Source organism: Pseudonaja textilis, chromosome 3 (genome assembly GCF_049901715.1).
Source record: "Pseudonaja textilis isolate UNSWEBS1 chromosome 3, rPseTex1.2, whole genome shotgun sequence".
NCBI classification, from domain to species: Eukaryota; Metazoa; Chordata; class Lepidosauria; order Squamata; family Elapidae; genus Pseudonaja; species Pseudonaja textilis.
The window spans coordinates 191,943,340-191,965,609 of NC_141992.1; positions in this window are offsets into that span (position 1 = coordinate 191,943,340).

Consider the following 22,270-nt stretch of genomic DNA (forward strand, 5'->3'; position numbering starts at 1 on the left):
TCCTGAGCTCCGTTTTTGCTGGCAGAGTTATCATGGGCCAGCCCTTTACTGTTTCCAGGGTGGCCCCGCAGGCCAGGTCTAAGCACCCCACAGACTGAATCTAGCCCAATGGCCTTGAGTTTGACACCCTGCTGTAAAATGTCAGGCATTACCTTGCCAATATTGATTCGGCTCAGCTGAGCTTAAGATCTCAGATAGACCGGCAAAAAGCACCATGTCCATCTGCAAGACATAGAATTTGGATTAGGGACAGGTCTGGTAATGGCCCCGGAGGTGGTATTCAGCAGGTTCTGACCAGTCCTGGAGAACCAGTAGCAGAAATTTTGAGTAGTTCGGAGAACCAGCAAACACCACCTCTGACTGGCCCCACCCTCATCTATTCTCTGCCTTCCGAGTCCCAGCTGATCGGCTGGGTCTTCTTTGGTTGCCCTGCACAGGAGAACGGAGCTGGAAAGCAGGTTAGTGGGGTGGGGAGGGAATGGGATTTTGCAGGATCCTTCCCCTGCCATGCCCACCAAGCCACTCCTACAGAACCGGTAGTAAAACATTTGAATCCCACCACTGAATGTCCCCCTATATTCTCGGATCCTTTTTCCCTGGAGATATATGCAGTACCTTCCTCCTTGTGTTTTACTAATTAGTAAATTCTGTATCACCGATAAAGAGGAATGTTTGTAGCTCAGGGTTGAAATGGGGAGGAGGGCGTTTGGTACTCACCCAACCTCAGAGAGCACAAAGGAAGCCTGAAATCTGTCCTGTTTGAGCACATTTTTCATCTTCATTGACTGATGATGGGTCGCCTATTAGGAGTGAAGTTCTGCAATCGAAGGTCTACTTCGTCCCTTGTGTGGTTCAGAAATTTCTGTTCATAGAATGGGAAACTTTGTTCCACAAAACTCTGCATTTCAGGCCTTCAGCTGTAATTCATGGATTGTACAAAAATAATTCCAATAAATTATACATTAATAACAAAATCTAAAAAATAATATAATATAATAATATAAGCTAGTTTAATAAAAAGAAGGAGTAGGGGTGATATGGAGCCTCGGTGGTGCAGTGGTTAGAGTGCAGTACTGCAAACTACTCCCACTGCAATTTGGCAGATCAAATCCCACCAGGCTCAAGGTTGACTCAGTCTTCCATCCTTCCAAGGTGGGTAAAATGAGGACCCAGATTGTTGGGGGTAACATGCTGACTCTGTAAACTGCCTTGAGAGGGCTGTAAAGCACTATAAAGTGGTATATAAGTGTAAGTGCTATTGTTATATCCTGGCAGTCTTCCACTATTTGAGGGTCTGCCACAAAGAAATGGGGGGGGGGTCAACTTATTCTCCAAAGCACCTAAAGGCAGGACAAGAACCAATGGATAGAAACTAATCAAGGAGAGAAGCAACCTAGAACTGAGGAGAAATTTCCTGACAGTTAGAACAATTAATCAGTGGAACGATGTGCGTCCAGAAGTTGTGGATGCTCCAATACTGGAAGTTTTTAAGAAGAGATTGGACAGTCATTTGTCTCGAATGGTATAGGGTTTCCTGCTTAAGCAGGGGTTGGACTACAAGACCTCAAAGGTGCCTTCCAACTCCATTATTCTGTTATTTTGTGTCCTGCTTGTTAAGGTATTCCCCGTTAGGAGAATGAGTGCACTCAGGGAAACGTAGTGAGAGTGGTGAGGAATAACACACAACCAGCATACAGATACACTGAATAGTAAAATGTAGGTTTTACTTCCAGTAAACGGGTAAACAAAGTCCAACAAACAGTCCAAATCATACACTGTTAAAGCAGGTAGTATTCAATACTATCAGTCCAGCGATAATCCAAAAACAAAATGAAGTATCATAAACAAAGTTCAGTAAATGGAGTTTGCTAACAGTTTGCAAGACTCACAGCAATCCAAGCAGAATGACGATCAGGCAAAAAGCAATAGGGAAAATGCAAGAAGAGAGCAAACCAGGTTTCTGGCTCCATCTTATGGCCATCAGAGGAACCTCAGCCAATCACAATTACAGCACTCTCTTAAAGATATAACATTATTAAATAACTATCCTGGTTTATATATTGCCAACCCAACTGTTAGGTGACTATCTTTCCTAACACTGCTTATTTTCTTTCACTCTCCTCAGCTATCCCTCTCTTTTGTGAGATGGACTGCATGGTGTAAATTAGACGTGCTTAATTAGATATGCTTAAAAGGAAGGAAGGAAGTCTTCCAGATCACATTTCTTCAAGATTTTTTTTAAAAATGAGTATTTGTGGAAGAAATCACTGAATCAAGCATAATAGTGAGCCTTTCAAAAATATTGACTGTCCCATAGCAAGAACCATTGGCTGAAATAAAATACTGGTTACATATTACAAGAAACTAGGCAATTAATTTGTGTTTAACTTCAACATATGCTCATTGACCCTTGGTGCTGTTGAAATTAAATATGCTTTTTCTGCCACCTCATTTCAAAATGAAATATTCAGTATTTCTCTCTTGCTACATCTTGTTTATTCAAATAGCTGATGAATTGTGACTTTTTTTCTTAAAGATATAAAGGAGAGATGGTTGGTGTATTATATTAGAATGCGGGTTGTTATGTAACCTTTTTTTTGCAGTTTTGACTATAAATTAATCCTTATCTTGAAATTAAAATTAAATCTACAAACTACCACATACAAATCACATACCCCTGTGAAATTATTAAAACACTGAAAAGTGGAATCATAGACAAGAAGTGGGTTAGCTATCTATTCTCCTAAAGCAAGTGATTTGCATTCTTGCAAAGCATGGTTTGGGGAAAAGGAACAATGGTTGAGTGAAGCACTGTTCTTTGGGCTCCAGAAGGTTCTCTGGAGTCTTCAGCTAAAATGAGTTTAAAGTGTGGTTGTGAAGATCTAGAAGATCTTCTGGAGTCTCCAGCTAAAAGAGTTTAGATTGTGGTTCTGCAGATCTAGAAGATCTTATGGAATCTTCATCTAAAAAGAGTTTAGAGTGTGGTTCTGAAGATCATCACTCTATAAAACACCTGCTATTTACAATCAAAATACTGAGCTGGAAAAAGATCAGTGGATAAATTCAAATCAAATTTAAGGGAAATCCAATGACAGACACCTCTTCTAATTTGCCACCTGTTATATGTCTTCAGATTCCAATAAGGTTCTTTGTTCCATCATATGAAGGGAAACCTTTGGTTTCTGTTATGTCCTGAGGACTCAAGGAGTTCTCACTCAGGTCCACTCACTTTACGTGGGCGTTATTTCCCCCATTCCCATTGGTTGGCTCTCCCCAGCAGCCAGCTATAAAAGCAGGCTGCGGGGTCCAACCGGTTGCTGATTGCTGCGAGCCAGTTCCAGGCTTGGCAAGCACGGTCAGCCCTTTATTGTAAAATAAAGTATTGTTGCACTCATGCTCTGGTTCAGCCTCTCATTGCTCAAACAAAACAGTTTCCATGTGGCAGTCTTGTGTGACAAGCTACAAAATGATTCATCAGTTGGTTGGTTGATTGGTTGGTTGGTTGGTTGATTGATTGATTGATTAATATGTGCCATCAAATCAGTGTAAATGCTTAGCAACCACATAAATTTGCTACATGATGATCTATAACTATCTTGGTCTTTCAGGTCTTCGAAAGGTATACCCATTGCCATGGTAACTGAACTCATCCGCTTGTTAGTGGTTATCCTTTCCTTCTGCTGTATCTCTGGCACCTCTGACCTGGCACAAGACATGTGTATAGCCCTTAACCCAACAGCAGTTGAACATCTGTGCTATTCACAGGAATAGGAAACACTGCGGTTGGATGAAAATAAGTTCATTTATCAATAAAGGAGAATATTTGTAGCTCAGGGTTGAAATGAGGGATCCCTGGTGTTCTCTGAACTTGCTTGTTTTCTTGCAGATGTTTCATTACCCAAACTAGGTAACCTCATCAGTGCCAGACACTGATGAAGTTATCTACATACAAATGAAAAGTCTGCAAGAAAACTAGCAAGCTCAGAGGGCACCAAGGAGCCTTCATAAGTTCATGTATACAATATCACTAAGAAAGATGAATGGAATTCTGAGCATTGATTAATTCAGAGGGACATTAGGGTCAAAGAACAAGGCAATGGAAAAATTGGGTGCACACAGATTTGTTGCCCAATGGTCATCAACAGGTTGTTGTTGGTCAATCAGAAAATGTTTAAATAGTAAGGTGGATATGGTAACTAGTTTGAAGAAAGGAAGGGAAAAAGGAGTGAAAAGAAGGATGCATGGAATTCACAATGTTATCTACCAGATGCAGAAAATTTGAGGTCATTATTTAATATTTTTTTTGCAATTCAGACATGAGAGTCCTAAAAATATCAAGGTAATTTCATTTTCATTTCGTTCCCGTTGTTACTAGAGTGGATTCAGCACTCTAAAAGCTGAATAAGTGCAACATCTCATCGTATTCTGAATCCAAACAATTCTTTTCATTTGGCTTGTTATTTCTGTTCCCCCTGCTCTTTTGTCTGATGTGGTGGTACTATAATCTCTTGCTCTGGGTTTGTACTAATAATTAAGGCAACATTGAAATTTCCATTTTAAAAAAAGCCCACAAAGCTGTAGAAAGGAAGGAAAGAAAGAAAATCTCAGTGGGTTGAAATGTTGTGTTCACTTCATCAGCGCTGGAACAAATTGTTCCATGAAATTTAATGTTGCAGATGACCTTAAAATAAGACAAGCGTTCATGTGTAAAAGCCGCACTCAGGTGGCTCTTATTTGGGGTATGTACAGTCCTGTGGTTGCGACTAAATATTTTGCTCCTTTTCTTTGTACATGTCAGACATACCTTCAAAATATAGACATCTGAAAATTATAGACAATTATAGATACTGTATATAGGAATTAATGAAAAGAAGGGCGAGGGGTGATATGATAGCAGGGTTGCAACATCAAAGGGGCTGCCACAAAGAAGAGGGAGTCAAGCTTTTCTCCAAAGCACCCGAAGGACCATGTGAAGGAAACAATGGAGGAAACTAATCAAGGAGAGAAGCAACCTAGAACTGGGGAGACATATCCTGGTAGTTCATGGAACAACTTGTCTGGTCTAGTGAAGAGAAGGACCAGGGGAGACAGGAGAGCATCTTCCAATATTTGAGGGGCTGCCACAGAGAGGAGGAAGGGGTCAAGCTATTTTCCAAAGCACCTGAAGGTCAGACAAGGAATAATGGATGGAAATTGAATAAGGGGAGATTTAACCTGGAAATAAGGAGAAACTTTTGGACAGTGAGAACAATCAACCAATGGAACAGAAGTTGCCCTCAGAAGTTGTGGGAGCGCCATCACTTGAGACTTTCAAGAAGAGATTGGACTCCCATCTGTCAGCAATGGTGTAGGGTCTTCCACTTAGGTGAGGGGTTGGACTAGATGACCTACAAGGTCCCTTCCAACTCTGATTATCTGTTATCTGTTAACTTGCTACCAGAAGTTATGGGTGCTCCATCACTTGGAAAATTTTAAGAAGAGATTGGACAGTGATTTGTCTGAAATAGCAATAGTACTTAGACTTACATACCACTTCATAGTGTTTTACAGCCCTCTCTAAGCAGTTTACAAAGTCAGCATATTGCCCCCAACAATTTGGGTCCTCATTTTACCCACCTCGGAAGGATGGAAGGCTGAATCAACCTTGAGCCTGGTGGGATTCGAACTGCCTCATTGAAGGCAGCCAGCAGTCAGCAGAAGTAGCCTGCAGTACTGAACTCTAACCACTGAGCCACCGTGGAAATGATATATAGGGCTTCCTGCTTGAACAGGAGGTTGGATTAGAAAGACCTCCCAGGTTCCTTCCAACTCTTGTCATTCTGTTATATATAACATTCAACCCTGAGCAGGTGAAATAAGTTTAAAATAGGTCAGAAAGATGTAGCACATATAAAAAGTATGTAAAAGAAATAGGATTAAAACTAGATGACAATCAACCTGTATCAGGCCATAATGACAGCATGTTCTCTCCCTAGCAGGAGGTGTTCCTCTGTGCATGTTGAAGGACAACATATGCACTGTAGCATATGTGAGATGGATTGTTCTCCGTATTCACATATAGTAACTTCTGGAGAGAAGCTACCCATTTTCTGAGGTCTAAGATGGCGGACCTATGGCACATGTGCCAGAAGTGGCATGCAGAGCCATTTCTACGGGCATGCGAGCCGTCGCCCCAGCTCAGTTCCACTGTGCATGTGTGCACCCCTCCCACCAGCCAGCTGATTTTTGGGTATCTGCCGCACATGAATGAGGGGCAGGGTGCATGTGGGAGATACATGCACATGTGAGGGGGGTGGGCGGAGTGGGGGGTCTCAAACCATCATGAACCAGTGGCAGCCCACCCTTGTACCTGCCTGCCTGCCTGCCTGCCTGCCTGCCTGCCTGCCTGCCTGCCTGCCTGCCTACCTATCTATCTATCTATCTATCTATCTATCTATCTATCTATCTATCTATCTATCTATCTATCTATCTATCTATCATCTTCTATATTCACCAGAACTGTGTGGACTCCTCATTTTCTGCACTTGATATTAATGTGAACTGTAAGACTCCATGGAATTCAAGTGGGCTGGACTTAAATCTCTTGTGGGCGCAAAGTGACTCAAGACTGATAATGCATTTAACCCCTCCCTCTGGCTCAGCCTGTTCCTCTCCTACAGTACCATGGGTGCTAAGTGAATCTGGTTTCCCTGTTGACTTTGCTTGTCAGACGATTGCAAAAGAAGATCATGTGACCCTGGGAGAGTGCAACCCTCATAAATCTGAGCCAATTGCCAAGTGTCTGCATTTTGATCACATGACCACAGGGATGCTGCAGTGGTCATAAGTGTGAAAACAGTCATAAGTCCCTTTTTTTGGTGGTGTTTTGCTTTAGTTTATTCAAGATTTGGTTGTAAGTAGAGGACCACTATAAAATAAAAAAAATTGATGCAGCTATAGTAATGCAAAATCTCTAGTGAATCTATTATTGAATTACACATATGTATGTATGTACCCTGTTTCTCCAACAATACGGCCTCCCCCAATAGGAAGTCCCAGCATGTTTTATAGGCGTGAAATGAAATTAAGCCCCTCCCCCCAAATTAAGGCCTATATTAAAACATGCGAAATGGGGGGGAAATTGGGGGGGGGGGGCGCTTGCCCTTAGGAAGTACTTTTGTTGCACACCCGGATATGGTGCTGCCTGCGTTGACCCCGATACAAAGTGCCCCACCAATGCTGAGGTCAATATCCAAGCTGTCACTGCCCACCCAAAGATGCAAGGGGGGAGGGAATTAAGTCAACCCAGAAAAGACAGCCTAGCCATATTTTCGGGGCTCAAAAAAAAATAAGACCCGGCCTTATTATATGAGAAACACGGTTTATATATATATATATACATATACATATATGTATGTGTGTGTGTGTATGTGTGTGTGTGTGTGTCTGTGTCTGTGTTTGTGTATGTATGTATGCATGAGGCCGAGGAACCTTCTTTCTCTCTCTCTCTCTCTCTCTCTCACACACACGTGCGCACACACACACACACACACACACACACACACACACACTCATACACTGATGAATCTGTATCTACTATTCTTAAACTAATTAATTTCATTACATATTCAGAGAAAGAAGTGGAGGGAAGGGGGGAAAAAAAAGAGAAAGCCAACATTTCATCTGTACCTAGTAATTCCCACTGATTAATCAAATGTAATGAGAAGTTATGAGTTATGAGAAGTTATGTCCTCGTGTATTCTGAGCCATAAAGCGAATTTCTCATTAAAATTATATTACATTTATTACTAGGGTATACCCAGATTCCCAGAGTTATACATTAGATAAGAAACTCACTCCAATATTTTGCAGAAAACTCATTATTATGAATCAAGACAGACCCCCTAAGATGGGAACCCTGTTGCTAATGAAAAAAAAATATGTAACGTTCATTACAGGTGATAGAACTTTGTGGTCCTGCTTGGAATATAGCCTTGCAAAAGTCATGATGTTCACTTCATCAGTGGGTCAACATGCTTCTGATTTCTGCCAAGGAAGAATATTTCTCTTGAGATGCTATTATAAGTAAACTCATCTCTTCATCTCATTGCAGTTTTGCCTACCCCTCATTTCACAAGCTGACAGAAAGTTGAAAAGTACATCCTACTTATGGTGAATGCCATAATAGGTGTGCAAAACATTATTATTGCAGTCGATTGTACAATCAGTCACTTGTTTGGGTTGGATTTGGCATTTTTGTTCACCTGTTGAATCCTTCCCAAGGACTTGGGATTGGCAGAAGTTATTGTCTGATGAAGTTAAAGGGACAGTTGCAGGATGCAAGCTGTTCCAACCAAAGCTGCCTTTTGCAATTGACTGATGGTGATTTTATTTTATTTTTGTCAATGTTGACGGTGTTGAAGTGATGCTCGAGAGGTCTATGGAGATTCTCAGTCATCCACGCCAAGGTTGTCTCAAAGGTGCTTTTCAAGGGGCAGCTGGACTTTCTTTGTTTTTCCTTGAAGACATTTTGCTTCTCATCCAAGAAGCTTCTTCAGTTCTGACTGCATAGTGGGGAATGGAAGGATTTATACCCCTTGCAGACAGCTGGTCATTTGCATCCTTTTAGAGAGTTGTTGAGGCCGCTGGAGGATTATCTGTGTTGTGAGAATCAGCTGAGTGGTGCAAATGGGTGGGGAGCCTTCTTGGAACTGTTAAAAGGACTGTCTTGTAGATTGGAGAAAGTTGATGTCATATCCCTCCTCGCCTGTTGAGAGAGGGTTATGTCAATTTTAACATAGATGGCCTCTTTAACCCCTCTTTCAAACCAGCAGTCCTCTCTGTCCAAAATGTAGACTTTGTTATCTTCAAAAGAGTGGACTTTGTCTTTTAAATGCAGATGGACTGCTGAATCTAGTCCTGATGTGTTGTTTCTATGTGTTTAGGTCTAGGGTGTTATGTGGCAGCTGCTTATTTGTCTGAATTCTGAAATCCCAGAGCAATTTAGCTTCATTTTCTACAACTTTCTCTATTTTATGGCACCGCCAATTCTTGCTTGAAGGCAAGTGATATTTCTTGCAAATCTTCCAAACGCACCGTTGTTGCTACTTTGATGTGCTGTTATTATCATTATGGTTCATCGTACATTATTATTATCATTGCTTAGAGGGAAAGATGCATCTTTTATGGATATGTAGGCTATGCAATGCAATACATAAGAATCCCAGACAGCTTTTGTGATTCTCTGGTAGAAGAGACGCATGTTTTCCTTCTTTGGGGAAAGTATTTACCGTTTTGGACAATGTAGAAAACCTATTCTCAGAAGGGAGAGTGACAACTGGGAGGTGATGATCCAAGTAGTAAGACAAACAGAAATAACGAAGTTTTGTGAGGAACTTTGCAAAAGAGCTAGGCCAACGAGATGAAAGTCTGTAGGGAGATTCTCAGTCATCCAGGTCATGGTTGTCCCAAAGGTTTTTTTTTCAGGAGGCAACTGGACTTTCTTGTTTTTTTCTTTTGAAGACATTTTGCTTCTCATCCAAGAAGCTTCTTCAGCTCTGACAGGATAGTGGGGAATAGAAGGGTTTATATTGCTTGCAGACAGCTGGTCATTTGCATCCTTTTAGAGGGTCGTTGAAGTGCTTGGAGGTTTATTGGTATCCTCAGGGTCACCTAAATACTGCTGCTGGTTCCTGTGGCCTGCAATTTTTTCCTCTGGAAATCCATTCCTAATTCCCACACCATTCAAAAGGTGTTCATCCCAAAGCTAAAAGTCTGTAGACCTCCAAGTGATTCAGTGGCCCTCTAAAAGGATGCAAATTACCAGCTGTCTGCAAGGAATATAAATCCTCCCATTCCGCACTATCCTGTCAGGGCTGAAGAAGCCTCTTGGATTACGAGCAAAATGTCTTCAAAACAGTTGCCTCTTGAAAAAGCACTTTGGGGAAAATGAGATGAAAATACTGATGCAGAAGTCCTAGGGCCATGATGGCAAACCTATGCCACACATGCCAGAAGTGGCATGCAGACCATCGCTCCAGGCATGCTATTAATCACCCATTGCTCTTTCGGGTTCCGGCGCATGCATGCGCATCGACCAGCTGGGAGTGCTGGAAACCGGAAGGAGCAGTTCCATGGAGCGCATGTGTGCCGGCCAACTGGTCTTCACACGCGTATGTGTGTTAGAAACTGGAAGACCGGGTGGCTGGCATGCATGTGTGCACCGGTAAGCTATGCTTCTGGTTTCCAGTGTTCCCACATGTGTACATCAGGGAGTTGCTCTTCTGGTTTCCGGTGCATGCGCATGCATGCGCATGCTCCTGTTTCAGCACTCGGTGTCGAAAAGGTTGGCCATCACTGACCCAGGGTATAGCCTGGCGAAAAGGCAAATATTATGAGGATTCATCCTCTAAAAATAGTTTGTTGACTCAAAAGCACAATTAGTGTGTAGAAGAACTAGTAATTTAAAAATCAAAGCAAGAATGAGGTTGCTACAATGGTCACTATTTAGTCATACATTAGTAAGAAATAGATTCAAATCCAACTTATTCCTGTTTTGTGTAATTTCTTTTCAACTAGACATTATAACTTTACAAAGTAATAGCATATAATTATTATAATCATATTTATTAGTTTCTTTGAACACACCGTAATTGCCAGGTTGGCACATTATCTCTTTTCTTTTTTATCTAGATTGTTTCACCAATTATCTTTTGCAAGGAAAACACCATTCTTCACTTTACATCTCCCAGTCTAGCTGATTTGAAAGTACCAACTTCATTGTTACTTGGGGAAAGAAAAAACAAATTCAGTAAAGGCATCCAAGAGACAAATAAGATTGCTTTCTGGGGAAAATTTGGCTCCCAGACTTCAAATAATATCCTGGGATTTTTTTTTTCCTTCCTCTTTTCTAAAAAAGACTGAACAAGAATTTTTCATTTCCTTTGTAATAGCTTAATTATCTGGGAAGGGGAAAAATCTGAATTGCTATTGCTGAAGACAACCAATGAATGAATATATAAAGTAATGGGCAGAGATGAAACAATCCCAAGCGGTCTTACTAATTACACTTCTTACCAAATTATTAAGCTTATCTGCTCCTATTTTTCAGATGGAATTGTTATCATAGAATGATTGACAGGAGAACAGCCATTTTTTCTGTGCTGGGGAATCATTAGAGAGATTTTAGAACAGTTTCAAATTCCAAAGGAAATCAAAATAAATCAAAATTGAAATCAGTATTCGTCGAGATATATCTATAGAGTATGTTGGATTGGACTGTAAATTGCCCAACTCTCTGTATTTTGAATAAAAGGTAGTCAACCACAAGTGTCTATAAAAGTACTCCAGAAGCTGTAGGTGCTCCATCAGTGGAGGTTTTTAAGAAAAAATTGGACAGCCATCTGTCTAAAATGTTACAGGGTTACCTTCTTGAGTAAGGGGTTGGACTAGAAGACCTCTAAAGTCCCAGTTCTGTTTTTCTGTTTATTCTAGAAGATGTTCATAGTTATGGATTATTAAAAAGTTTGGTAATAGTAATCAATCTTCACTGGGAGCAAAGAGACCAAAATTTGCAAATCATATCCAGTTTGGTAATAGTAATCAATCTTCACTGGGAGCAAAGAGACCAAAATTTGCAAATCATATCCAGTTTGGTAATAGTAATCAATCTTCATTGGGAGCAAAGAGACCAAAATTTGCAAATCATATCCTTAAAAGAGAGAGAAACTACTAGATTTTTCCCTAAAAAAATTAGAGAAAATTTGTTTTCTTCAATAGGTTGAACTGATGACACAATAATCTCTCAGACTAGCTAAAAATGACCTTTCCAGATTAAAACTCCATTCCTTAGCTCTAGGTATAAAAAGTTTTTCAGAATTCTCTACAAGGACTTGTGGCCACTAAATTGGACACTCAGATTCTCTACTGTACATGTCTTCAGAAGAAGAAATCCTTTGAAGTAGGACTTTTTCTTGAGAGCACAACTGTTCCTTTATAATGTTTTTCTTTCGGATATATTGGAATTATGGAAAACCAAAGAAGTTGGAGGTCTCAAGAGATAGTAAAATGAAAGACTGGACATTCTTCTCTTGGTTGTCTCAAGAACACTGCATGGCACCTGTAAGAATGCTTTTCAAAAAAAAAATTTCTTTAGAAGGGAAACCCTCAACCCAATCAACCCTCTTTCACCAATGAAAATTGTTGGAAGTCAGAATCATTGACTCTAACTTGTTCCGTTTCTTGGTTTGACCCTTCTCCTCCAAACCTTAACTCATCTTTTATATTTGATCTCCTAGTTTAACGTTGTTTTGATTCTTGGCATAGCTTTTAGGGCTGCAATTTTTGATGTCAGTTCTTGATTTTGGATGGCTGCAATACATCTACATCAGATAAAGCCTGCTATGATCATTACAAAATGAGGGATCCTTGATACACTCTGAACTTGGTTCTTTGCTTGCAGAAAGAAGAGACAGGACAGCCATCTGTCAGAAATGCTATAGGGTCTCCTGCTCGAGCAGGGGATTGGACTAGATGACCTACAATGTTCCTTCCAACTCTGTTATTCTATTAGGTGGAGCTCTTGCCTCACAATCAGGAGGCTGTGAGTTCAATCCTAGGTAGAGGCTAATATTTGGAATAGATTCTCCTGCTTGAGCAGGGGGGTTGGACTAGATGACCTCCAAGGTCCCTTCCAACTCTGTTATTCCATATTCTATATTATTTTCAGGTGTTTCATTATCCAAACTAGGTATCATCATCATATATTGATTCTATATTAGCTTCCAAGGCAAGTCACAATTCAGCTATAAAATAGACATGGCATTAAAATCAGCCATAGAAGTAAATAGCCTTGGATTAGAGAAACTAACCATGTTTCTACTGTCCTCAACAAATATACAGTTAGCCCTCAACATTTGACAGGTTGTTTAGCAACCAGTCAAAATTCGGGCGAGTTTAGAACAGGCTCTTTATGATCTGTAGAGTGCTTCTAACCATTGTAAAATGTCATGAACCTCCCCTCCCCCCAGGAGTTTTAAGACTGGATTTCACTCACCTGGCTGCCCGGTTGCCTTTATGACTGGCTGCAATGTCCCATGGTCACTTGACCATCATTCATGATGTTTTTCCAGTTTCTGGCCACAAGCAAAAAAAAAAAAGTCATAAAATAGGGCTAGATTCTTTGACTTGCTACCATAGCAACCTACAACAGGAAACCCAGTCCCAACTGTAGTCATAAGTTGAGGAGTATTATAGTCTTGAACAATAACAATAGCAGTAGCATTTAGACTTATATACTGCTTCACACTGTGTTATATCCCTCTCTGAGTGGTTTAAAGAGTCAACCTATTGCCCCCCCAACAATCTGGATTCTCCTTTACTGACCTTGGAACAATGGAAGGCTGAGTCAACCTTGAGCCGGCCAGGATCGAACTGCTGACAGTTGGTAGAATTAGCCTGCATTCTCACCGCTGCGCCACCATGAGCAACTGGGTGATTGCATAGAAAGTTAAATGTACAAACACTGCTTGAAATTATACCCCTCAGCTAATAAATGTAACGAACCCAACTCATGTATGGTGGACTTGAGCAACCATCTGGTTGCAAATTCAGATCCTTTACCTATGCTTAAATCTGGATTCTGATTTAAATAGGAAAGCAGTGATATAAATAATTATCTGTTTTCCGTCATAAAAACATCCTCTTGAATGATGTAGCTTAAGCTCTCCTGCTCATATCAGCTATAGGCAGGTGCCAAGCATATGGGAAGTTGATCTTATAGGTGACATCAAAAACTTCCTCCGTCCACTGTATTAAACACTGGCTAAAAATAGGACTAACCTGATAAATTGATTGGACCACACCATCTCATCCATCAATTGTCTGTTGACTTAGAAAGAAACACCAAAGGGACTCTTATTTATTACTGGGGAGCATCTTCTGCCAAAATGAAGGTCAAGGAGAAGGGAAACAGTATTTATTTAGATCTCTATAAATGAGTTTGACTGAACTGAGATCTTGTTAGATCATCAAGAAATAGAACAGAAGCAGTGTGCTTCTTGGTACCTCATCAAATATGTCTTCCGACAATTTCTGACACCTATAGTCCTCCTCCTCAGATCACACTGTAAAGCAACCCTTTGGTTTTGTCCAAATAACTAATCATAGGTTAGCTGCTTGGGCACTTATGAACAATGGCTGATTCAGATTAAAACCTACAGGATTCCACTGGATAACCATAACGTGAGGTAAATGCTCAGATCTCAAAATGGCTGCCTTGGAAAGCACTCAACCCCATTCCTGGGTTCAATCCTAGGTACCCAACAGCAAATACTCACAATACAATGCAGGAAAAAAATAAATTGGTTTCATAGTCAGGCAGTTCCACTGAGATGGATAAATAACAGTGATATAAATACCAGACAGGAACCTCTAAGTGTGGCAGAAAGAAAAGAAGAATAAAGAGATGCAAGAAAAGAAAAGAAAAGAAAAGAAAAGAAAAGAAAAGAAAAAAAGAAAAGAAAAGAAGGTTTTTTAAAATTTGTATTTATTGAGGATTTTATACGGAATAAAAGGCAAATTCAAACAAAAAGGAAAGAGGAAGAAACAGAAAGTGGGAGGCAGGGGAGGAAGAAAGGAAGATGGGAGGAAAGCTGGAAGGATGATAGAAGACAAAAACGGGAAGAAAAAAGAGAGGGAGGGAGGGAGAAAAATGGCAGAAAAAGGGAAGGAAGATGGAAAGAAGATGAAAAAGAGAAGAAAGAGGATGAAGGAAGGAAGGAAGGAAGGAAGAAGATGAAAAATGGAAGAAAAAGGAGGATTTGAAGGGAGGAAAGGAAGGAAGGAAGGAAGGAAGGAAGGAAGGAAGGAAGGAAGGAAGGAAGGAAGGAAGGAAGGAAGATATACACAGCCCCCTATTCCAAGATATTCCAGAAAGATGGGCTGAGTATTTATCATTGCACTCTTTGCCGTTCATCAAATTTAAATCGCAGAGACTCACAAAAACCTCTATTTTTAGATACTGTAAAAACACAGTAGTTGATGGATGATGATGATGTGTGTGTAGTAGGCTAGCTTTAATGTGGACTCAGGTTGTTTGTTGAAGTGTCAGAGAAGAAAACTCATCCTCTTTTGAAATCAGTTCTCATTTAGAAGGGGAAAATTCACAAGGAACTTCTGTCTTCTGTTTAGAGGTGGTGAATGTAGAACAATAAATATACCTTGACAGTAGAATTGATGAGACACTCAAAATCTTTTAATGCAATGATAGATTTTTCCCTGTTTGTGGGAGTTGTATGCCGAGTTCTCTGAAAGCCACTACTTTTCACCCCTGATTCTTATTCAGATTGTCACTTCTGATGAAATATAATTTCATTTTATTTTCCTAAAAATGTTATGAGCAGGATTAATGCTTTCTTGAGGATTGGCTGTAATATATTATTTAGCTCCATATCTCCCATGATAGCAGAGTGAATATCATGGTACGCTTAATTCTTGATGACAATTTATACATTAAAAATAAATTGCAAAATCCCCAGTGGGTTCCAGCATGTTGACACATTTTAAATTAAAGACAGTAATGGGAATGACTGCTAACTTCCTAAATGAGAAAAGAGCAATTATTAGCAAGAACTGGTTTCAATATATGTGTGTGTATATATATACTGTTGTTATTCTATCTTTCTTCTTCTTGCTAATTGTACCCTATGACTATCATTAAGTGTCATACCTTATGATTCTCAGCTCCTGACAAATGTATATTTTCTTTTAAGTATACTGAGAGTATTTACACCAAGACAAATTCCTTGTGTGTCCAATCACACTTGTCCAATAAAGTATTCTATTCTATTCTATTCTATTCTATTCTATTCTATTCTATTCTATTCTATTCTATTCTATCCTTTATAATGTAGAGCCATTGTGTGGGTAAACAAATTCTCTTTATTTTCTTTCTGTGATTATAACCATTTATTTATTTGTATCCCACCATTATTATTTTGCAAATAAACCAAGATGATGAACATCTCCTACAAACCTTCCTCCATCTATTTTCCCCATAACAACAACCCTGTAAGGTGGACTGGGCTGAGAGTGAGTGACCTAGCTGGCTTTCATGGCTAAGGCAGTACTAAAACTCACAGTCTCCTGGTGATTGGCCCAAAGGCATCTAGTTTGGTTTTCATGCTTATGGCAGGACTAGAATTCACCATCTGGGGATTGACCCAAGATCACCCAGCTGATTTTCATGGCTAATGCAGGACTTGAACTCATAGTCTCTCCTGCTTTCTAGTCTGGTGCCTTAACCATTCAACCAAACTGGCTCTTCATAGATCTTTCCTGTATCGATAGAGAAGCATATTTGCAACTCAGGGTTGAAATGATCTGTCCCTTATCTCTTAGATCTATAATTTGGCTTTCTCAGGAGAAAGAAGGCACTCTGGAGAATATGTACTGGAGAGTCAACATTAAAGAAAAATCTTGACCTGAGTTCTAGAACCACCTTGATGGTTTGCTCCTGACTCATATTGTGATGTAAGTGGGTCTTTGTGATGGCCAATAATATCAATGGGTGCAATTCATCAATTGAACTCCTGTTCCCATTTACATGTATGAGATGCATGAGTGTGATGGAATGTAGTCTGGATTCCTAGGAAGGATGGAGTGCATTCCAGAAGAACATTGATGCCAGGCTCGAAAACTCAAGAAAGACATGCTGCGACTCTTCCAAGCAGATTTCTTTATTAATTCCTCACCTATAGACAGAATCTTGCCAAACCAAAGCAGACTGTCATCCCCATGAAGTTGGGAATGATTAAGGAGGAGCTGTCTTTCTCTCACACAAACTATCTGAACTGAGTTGTCTCCTGGTTTTCTAGAATGCACTCTCCGCCTCCTGGGAATTTGGACTATATGTACCTGTGAAGGCAAACCTCTGGCACGTGCGCAATGCTCGTTGACTTTCTTGTTTTTGATGTTTTCAAGGAAAAACAAGAAGGACCAGTTGCCTCCTTAAAAAACCACCTTTGGGACAACTATGATCTGGATGAATAAGAATTTCCATAGGCATTTAATCAAGTGAAAGGCAACCTATACCAACAGCACCTTGCAAACTACAGGTAGTCCTCTATTTATGGCATTGTTTAATGACCATGCAAAATTATGACAGCACTGAAAAAATAACTTATGACAGATTCTTGCACTTATGACCATTGCTGCATCTCTGTGGTCACGTGATCAAAATTTAAATGCTTGGCAACTGGCATGTACTTAAACAGTTGCAGCATCCCAGTTATCTTCTCAGGGGGCTTCTAACCCGCAGAGTCAATGGGGAAAGCCAGATTAATTTAACAACTATGTGTTTCACTTAACAACCATGGCAAAAAAGTCATAAAATTAGGTGCACCTAATGAGCACCTCCCTTAGCAGCTGAGCTTCTGATCCCAGTTGGCATCCTAAGATAAGGAATTAAAATTCCATGTTCTGCCAAACTCGGCAGTGACAATTTTCTATTTCTGCAAAACAAAAGATACAGCCGCTTGATTTGGTAATATAGAAAATAACAATCAATGTTTTTAAAAATAATTTTAAATTTAGGAATAGGGGATGAAAGAATTCATCATTTGACATTTTCAAAATTTTGTTAAACTTCCTCCTATTCTTCGTTGGGTAACTGGTTTTATTCTGTACATCATCTCTCTTTGGAGCTTTTGATATATATTTTTGTGATGCACAATAAAAATGCATCATATATTAGAAATTCCTTTGAAATCTCACTGAAGTCTGAATCATCTTCCAAATATTTCACTGATGCTCTTCTAGTTAACTGATTGGCCAAAAGCATATGAAGACAATATTTTCATTCTTAAAGAGGGAAATCAGCAGAAATGACTTAGGTGAAAATGTGTGACTAGTCAAATTAAAAAGATATCAAGCACTTAATCACACTTTTATTTTTTTTTCCTTTACAAAGTTTCCCCTACAAAGCTGAACTAATTATGCCGTATATTCTGCAGTGACTGTTCACTCATTTTAAGGAAGAGTTCTAGAGACGCTTTAAGAAATAAGATAACCCTAATTAAAACTGCAACCCGCAGCTACTTTCTTCTAAAGTAGTTATTTTCAATTTTAATAGTACCATAGCATATCAAAGACCATCACGATGTTGCTGAGAAACAGAAGCGAATTTCGTAGTGACTTGACCAAACACTTAATAGAATAGTAAAGAATAGAATTGCCAAGTACAGTTGGATACACAAGGAATTTTTCTTGGTGCAAATGTTCTCAGTATACATAAAAGAAATGATACCTGTGTCAAGAATCATCAGGTACAACACTTAATAACAGTCATAGAGTACAATAAGCAATCAAATCATACTAGGAAACAGTCAATATAAATCATAAGGATACAAGTGACAAAGTTACAGTCATACAGTCAAAAGTGGGAGGTGATGGGTGATCAGGAGTGATGAGGAGATTAATAGTAATAGTAGTGCAGACTTTATAAATAGTTGGACAGTGTTGAGGGAATTATTTGTTTAGCAGAGTGATGGCATTAAGTAATATTTATAGTAAATGGATATAATAAGAATAAAGCTGAATGTTTATTTTCTCATGGGTTTTTAATATGGTAATCTGCAACGACTCCCTACTATCTGTGTACTGGAATGCAGCTACAAATCAGATTCTTGTTTTCCTCAGAGTCTTAACAGATTAACAGAGTTGGAAAGGACCTTGTAGGTCATCTAGTCTAACCCTCTGCCCAAGCAGGAGACCCTACACCATTTCTAACAAATGGCAGTCCAGTCTCTTCTTGTAAGCTTCCAGTGATGAAACTCCCACAACTTCCGAATGCAACTTCTGTTCCATGGGTTGTGTTCTGACCAAGGCTTCTTGAGACAGTAACAATCACACATTGTTCCCAAAAACCTTTTGTTTTATTTCAATGGCTGTGAATTATATGCATTCACAACCCGTAATGAGTCCCAAACAGTTTATGAATAGTCCAACAGAAGCCTGCCACAGTCTTTTGGGATAAGGCTGATAAGCACCCACCTTTATCTCCCTTGAAATGCTGCCAATGACTAAATTGACAACTAGCTTGTAAAAGGCCAAACTTAGTACAAAATCAACACGGAGCTTCAGAGTTTAAACCAACCAGAATGAACAAAGTTGCTTCCTGCAAAGGCTCATGTCCCTTTGCTCCTCCTTTATGTCTTATGGTAGGGGCCAATCATCTCCAAGCCTTACTCCCAAGTTGCCCCTTTTGTCTTAACTGTTCTTGCCTTCTGGCAGCTCTGTGCAAGCGCACACTGGGAGCAGGTTCCCCTGTTCCTCTACCACGCTGATGTCAGATTCTGGAGGCTCCAGAGTCAGCACATAACTCTCAGATGGCCCTGGCCCCATCTCTGTGTCAGACACAGATCCCTCGTCCGAGCCCTCCCCAGACTCCAGGACTGGCCCATGTTCCTCCCCACTGTCCGACTCTGCTGCCAGCTCTGCAGACCACTGGTGGACCACAACAAGTTGATTGTTCTCACCGTCAGAAAATGTCTCCTTATTTCTAGGTTGAATCTCTCTTTGATCAGTTTCCATCTATTATTCTTTGTCTGGCCTTTGGGTGGTTTGGAAAATGGCTTGACCCCTTCCTCTCTGTGTCAGCCCCTCAAATATCTCCCCTGGTCCTTCTCTTCACCAGACTAGCCATACCCAGTTCCTGCAACCGTTCATTGAATTTTTAGCCTCCAGTCCCCTCATCATCCTGGTTGCTCTTCTCTATACTTTTTCTAGAGTCTCAACATCATTTTATAGTGTGGTGACCAAAACTGGATGCAGTACTCTAGGTGTGGTCTTACTAAGGCTTTATAGAGTGGTATTAGTACTTCCCTTGATCTTGATTGTATCCCTCTGTTAATGCAATTTAGGATTGCATTAGCTTTTTTAGCTGCCGCTGCACATGCTGACTCATATTTTGCTGGTTGTCCACTAAGACTCCAAGATCCCTCTCACAGTTACTGCTGTTGAGCCTGGTTTCACCCAGTCTATAGGTGTACTTTTGGTTTTTCTTGTCTAAGTATAAAACTTTTCAACAAGGGTCTTTGCAACAAGGTTTTACAATTCAAAACCTAAGCCCAAATTTTGATCACATGATTGCAGGAATGATCATAAGGGTGAGAGCCAGGCGTACGTCAATTTTTTTCAGCACTGTTGTAATTTCCAACAAATGATCGTAACTAGAGGAATATCATTAGTTTCCGAAATCCTGTTGCAGTAGGCTGCCTTTCACTTGCTCAGTTTCTACAATTGGGGAGATGAATGTACAGGTAGTCCTCAACGTATGACCACAATTGAGCTCAACATTTATGTTATAAAGGGAGATAGTAGTTATGTGAATTTTGCCTCACCTGTTAAGTGAATCACTGCAGTTGATAAGTTAGTCACCCGGTTGTTAAGTGAATCTGGATTGCCCATTGATTTTGTTTGTCAGAAGGTCACAAGAGGGGATCACATGACTTGGGACACAGCAAATGTCATAAATATGAACCAGCTTCCAAGCATCTGAATTTTGATCACGTGATCATGAGGATTCTACAAAGCTTGTAACTGTGAAAAATGGTCATAAGTCCATTTTTCAGTGCCATTGAAACTTTGAATGGTCAATAAACAAACTGTTGCAAGTCGAGGACTACTTGTATTCTTTCCTGGTTCATAATGGATAATCGGTTGTTGCTCTTCAAAAGCAAATACAATTAAATTAACATTTCACTGTTTCATTACTCCAAGTCTGGTGATTGATTAGTGGTGAATGTCAAGAGGCTTTCAACACATTCCTTGAAGAGAGAAAGATCTATTTTGTTAAAAAGAAGATCCAGAGTGGGTGAGGAAAAGACAATTTGACTGCATTCCTTAAAATTAAGAGGATTACTAAAATAGGACACCTTGTTCCTTAGAGTACAGGCTGCATAAAAGAATGAGATATTGGCAGTTTAATCCCTATAAATGAAGGTTTCATTGCAGCTTTCACTGCATTTGCTCTTTTGTCTTTCTCTTGCTTTGGAGAGGAATTCAAGGGCAAAGAAGAAAAATGCCATATTTGTTTTTCTCTCCTAATTCTCAAGGGTCATCCTCAGAAGGTTTTCCCGGAAATGGTGACAGTGGTTAAATTAAAATTGAATGTGTGGTGCGATTCACCCAAATTGCAGTGATGGGCTGCAATCAGTTTAACAACCAGTTTTGAGAGCGTGCGCTTCATGTGCACACATGTGTGCCTATTGCATGCTTCGTGCATGCGCACAGCGTTCAAAATACACCAATTTCACGCACTAGAACTTACCTTCTAGGGCAGCCCCAGTAAGCTGAGGTGCGGGAGTCTACTGTGCTGCTACGCTGAAAAACAGCTAAGCTGAAAAAATGGAAATATCGGACAGGATAGGGCAGGAGCGAGTCGGCAGGACCAGCTGATCATCAGAGCTACTGGTTCTCTAGAACCTGTTCTGACCAAGGATTCCTGAGACCATAATTAAGCACATGCTTAGTCCAAACAACTCTTGTTTTATTTCAATGCTGGGAATTATGTTTATTCCCAGCCTGTAATGAGTCCCAAACAGTCCCTTGAGATAAGCACCCACCTTTCTCTCCTTTGAATTGCTGCCAACAACTAAAGTGCCAAATGAACTATAAAAAACCAACCAAAGTACAAAGTCCACACAAAGCTTCAAGGATTAATCCAAAGAGAGCAAACGACTTTGCTTCCTGCAAAGGTTTCTCTATCTTTCCATTTCCTTTATACCTTATGGGGGGGGGGGGCAATCACCTCCAAGCCTTACTCCTGAGTCTTCCTTTTTGTCTCAGCTGCTCTTGCCTTCTAGCAGTTCTGCACACGCCCGCCCTGGGAACAGGCTCCCGTTGTTCCTCTGCCTCGCTGCTGCCAGATACCAGAGGCTCCGGAGTCAGCACACAACTCCCAGATGGTCCTGGCACTATCTTCTGCATTGGATGCAGGACCCTCATCCAAGTCCTCTCCAGACTGGTCACCGTTCTTCCTCACTGGCTGATTCCACTGCCATCTGCACAGGCTGCTGGAGAACCACAACAGAACCGGTCCAAATCGCCAGCATCCCACCACTGACCCAAAGCCAAGATTTACACTCAGAGTAGAAAGCGACCTATAGATACTGTCCTATTAATTATAGAAACCAACCTGGATCCCAACTTTCAAGTTTTCACTCTGGCCTGTGAAATAGGAAGCAGAGGCAGAAGAATGGACTCTTTTTCATTGATACTTTGAAAAAGTGGT